Genomic DNA, 5266 nt, shown 5'->3' with positions numbered 1-5266 from the left:
ACACTAACCCAACCCCCAAACACTGACGCCCCACAGGCACTAACCACCCCAAAACATACACACGAATATCCACACAAACTAACCCCCTGACACACACTAAGACACCCACACATTCACAAACCACCCACCCACACACTAACACCCCACACACACACTAACCCCTCACACATGCTAACCCCACACACACACACTAACCCCCCTCCACACACACACACACACACACACACACACACACACTAACCCACCCACACACACACACACTAACGCCCACCCACCCCCACACACACACTGCCCCCCCACACACACACAGACCCCTCCCCCACACAAACATTAATCCGCCACCCCACACACACAGACCCGCCACACACACACTAACACCCGCACACATACACTAACCCCCCCCCCCAAACACACACACACTAACCCCCCAAAACACACAGTCACCCCCGCAGCACACAGATACTAACCACGCGCCCCCCGCACACACACCATCCGCCCCACACAGACTAAGAACTCGAATACAAACACAGTAACCCACCCCACACACACTAACCCGTCCCCACACACACTAACACCCCCGCACACACAGTAACCCATCCCCACACACACTAACCACACCCCACACACACACTAGCTCTTCCCCACACACTAACCCATCCCCACTCACAATAGCCCCCACCACACACACTAACCCATCCCCACACACACTAACCCATTCCCACACACACTAACACCGCGCCCACACACACTAAACCTCCCACACACACTAACCCATCCCCACACACACTAACTCCACCCCCGCCCCACACTACCCCCCACACATGAACTAACCCATTCCCAAACACACTAACCCCACACACACAGTGTAAACTATCCCCACACACACTAACCCATCCCCACACACACTAACCCCCCCCACACACTACCCCCCCACACACACTAACCCATACCCACAAACCAAACCATCCCCACTCACACTAACACCCACACACAATAACCCATCCCCACTCACACTAACACCCCCCACACACGCTAATCCATCCCCCCACACACTAACCCATCCCCACACACAGTAACCCATCCCCACACACCATAACCCACACCCCCACACACACACTAACCCATCCCCACACACACTAACCCATCCTCACACAAACTAACCCATGCCCACACACACTAGCACCTCCTACACACACACTAACTCATCCACACACACTAAGCACCCTCCACACGCTCACTAACCCATCCCCACTCAAACTAAACCCCCCCCACACACGCTAACCAATGCCAACACACACTGACCCATCCCCGCACACTCTAACACCCCGCCAACACACACTAAACCTCCCACACACACTAACCTATCCCCACACACACTAACCCCTCCCACACTACACCGACCCATAAACTAACCCATTCCCACACACTAACCCCGCCCTCCCACACACTAACCCATCCCCACTCACACTAACACCCCCACACAGACTAAACCGTCCCCACTCACACTAACCCCCCACACATACACTAACCCATCCCCACACACACGAACCCATCCCCACTCACACGAACCCCCACCCCACACACACGAACCCATCCCCACACACCCTAACCGCCCCCACACACACTAACCCATCCCCACACACAGTAACACCCCGACGCACACTAACCCATCCCCACTCACACTAACCAGCCCACACACCCTAACCCATCCCCACTCACACGAACCCCCCCATACGCACTAACCCATCCCCACTAACACTAACCCCCCCACAAACACTATCCCATCCCCACACACACTAACCCGCCCCACACACACACTAACCCATCCCCACACAGACTCACCCCCTACACACACAGTAACCCATCCCCACGCACAATAAACAATCCCCACACACACTAACACCCCGCACACACACACTAGGCCTCCCACACACACTAACGCATCCCCACACACACTAACACCCCCTCACACACTAACCCATCCCCACACACGTTAACCACTCCACACACACTAACCCATCCCCAACACACACTAACCCCTCCCCACACACACTAACCCATCCCCACACACACTAACACCCCCCAAACACACTAACCCATCCCCACGCACACTAAATCCCCCACCCACACACTAACCCCCCCCCCACACACACTAACCCATCCCTACAAACACTAACCCCCCACACACACACTAACCCATCCCCACACACACTAACCCATCCCCACACACACTAGCCCCCCACACACACTAACCATCCCCCACACACACTAAACCATCCCCACACGCGAACCCATTCCCACACACACTAACCCATCCCCACACATACTAACCCCCTCCCCACACACAAACCACCTCACACAAACTAACCCCCCACACACACTAACCCATCCCCACACACACTAACCCCACACACAGACACTAGCCCCACACACACACTATAAATCCCCCACACACACTAACCCATCCCGAAACACACGAACCCATTCCCACACAGACTAACCATCCCCACACACACTAACCCCCTCCACACACAGTAACCACCCCACAAACACTAACCCCCTCCACAAACTAACCCATCCCCACACACACTAACCCCTCCCCACACAAACTAACCCATCCCCACACACACTAACCCCCCCACACGCACACTAAACCCCCCGCAAAAACTGACCCATCCCCAAACACAATAACCCACCCCCAACTTACACTAACACATCCCCACACACACTAACCCCCCCACACACACACTAACGCGCCCACAAAAACTGACCCATCCCCAAACACAATAACCCCCCCAACTTACACTAACACATACCCATAGAACATAGAACATACAGGGCAGAAGGAGGCCATTCGGCCCATCGAGTCTGCACCGACCCACTTAAGTCCTCACTTCCACCCTATCCCCATAACCCAATAACCCCTCCTAACCTTTTTGGTCACTAAGGGCAATTTATCATGGCCAATCCACCTAACCTGCACGTCTTTGGACTGTGGGAGGAAACCGGAGCACCCGGAGGAAACCCACGCACACACGGGGAGAACGTGCAGACTCCGCACAGACAGTGACCCAGCAGGGAATCGAACCTGGGACCCTGGCGCTGTGAAGCCACAGTGCTATCCACTTGTGCTACCGTGCTGCCCAATAATTCATCATTCCCTGACCGGGAATCGAACCCGGGCCGCGGCGGTGAAAACGCCGAATCCTAACCACTGGACCACCAGGGAAACCCACACACACTAACCCCCCCACACACATACTTACCCACCTCAACACACACTAACACATCCCCACATTCACTAAACCCCACACACACACTACCCCACCCCCACACACACTAACCCATCCCCACACACACTAACCGCCCCCAGACACTCTCGCCCCCACCCCCCACAAACTAACCCCCCACACACGCTAACCCATCCCCACACACAGTAACGCCACACGCACACTAACCCCCACACACACTGACCCCCCACACACACTAACGCCCCCACACACACACTAACGCCCCCACACACACACTAACCCATCCACACACACTAACCATCCCCACACACACTAAACCCCCACAATCACTGACCCATCCTCACACACACTACCCACCCAACACACAATAGCCCATCCCTGCACACACTAGCCCATCCCCACACACAGTAACCCTCACACACACACTAACCCCCCACACACACTAACCCATCCCCAAACACACTAACCACCCCCCCCACACGCACACACTAACCCCCTTAAAAAACTGACCAATCCCCAAACACAATAACATCCCCCAACTTACACTAATCCATCCCCACACACTCACCCCACACACGCACACTAAGCCCCCCACACACACAACACCCCCACACACACTATCCGCCCCCACACACACTAACCCCCCACACACATACTAACCCATTCCCCACATACAGCCTATCCCCACACACTAACTCTTCCACACACACTAACCCATCCCCACTCACAGTAACGCCACACGAACACTAACCCCCCCCCCCCAAACACTAAGCCATCCCCACACACACTAACACCGCGCCCACACACACTAAATCTCCCACACACACTAACACATCCCCACACACACTAACTCCACCCCCCCACACTACCCACCACACATGAACTAACCCATTCCCAAACACACGAACCCCCCACACACAGTGTAAACTATCCCCACACACACTAACCCATCCCCACGCACACTAACCCCCCCACACACACACTAACCCCCACACACTAACACCCCACACACATTAATGCCCCCGTCACACACTAACCCTCCACACACTCACAGTAACCCCCCACACACACGAAGCCCCAACACACACCAATCCCCCTACACACACTAACTCCCCACACACACTAACCCCCCACACACACCAACACCCCCCACATACACTGACCCATCCCCACACACACTAACCCCCAACACACACACTAACACCCCCAAACACACCAGGCCCCCAATGCACACTAACCACCCCACACACACTAACCGCCCCCATACATTAACCCCCACGCACACTATCTCCCCCCACACACACTAACCAACCTCCCCACAAACTCTAACCCACCACGCACACACTATCCCCCTCACACACTAACCACCCACACAAACACTAACGCCACACACACACTAAGCCCCCGCACACACTAACTCCCCTGCACACACTGACCCCCCCAACACACTAACCTCCCCCACACACACTAACCTCCCACACACACTAACCCCCCACACACACTAACACCTCACACACACAAACCCTCCCACATACACTAACTTCCCCACACACTCTTACCCCCCAAACACACTAACCCCCTCACACACACTAACCTCCCACGCACACTCACCCATCCCCACACACACTAACCCCCCCACATACTAACCCGCTCCACACGCACACTAACCCCTCACACACACACGAACCCCCCACACACACTAACCCCCCCACACACACTAACCGCCACCCCACACACTAACCCTCCCCACACACACTAATCCCTCCACACACACTAACCGCCCCACACACACTAACCCACCCCACACACACTAACCCCTCACACACACTAACCCCCCCACACACACTAGCCCCCCACAAATACTGACCAAACCCCACACACAGTAATCCCCACACACACATTAACTCCTCCCACACACATTAAAACCCCCACACACACTAACCCCTCCACACACACTAACTCCCCCGCACACACTAACCCTCCCAAATCACTAACCTATCCCCACAAACACTAAC

General features: G+C 55.4%; 1 non-coding gene across 1 annotated transcript; it reads right to left on the bottom strand.

Annotated features, from left to right (window-relative positions):
• Positions 1 to 3157: 3157 nt before the first annotated feature.
• Positions 3158 to 3229, bottom strand: trnae-uuc (transfer RNA glutamic acid (anticodon UUC)). Its single transcript has one exon. It is a non-coding gene; the product is annotated as a tRNA-Glu (tRNA).
• Positions 3230 to 5266: the final 2037 nt, after the last annotated feature.

Source organism: Scyliorhinus torazame, unplaced genomic scaffold (genome assembly GCF_047496885.1).
Source record: "Scyliorhinus torazame isolate Kashiwa2021f unplaced genomic scaffold, sScyTor2.1 scaffold_127, whole genome shotgun sequence".
Taxonomy (NCBI): domain Eukaryota; kingdom Metazoa; phylum Chordata; class Chondrichthyes; order Carcharhiniformes; family Scyliorhinidae; genus Scyliorhinus; species Scyliorhinus torazame.
The sequence above is the reverse complement of the archived record's forward strand: the minus strand, read 5'-3'. Positions and strand labels throughout refer to the sequence as shown.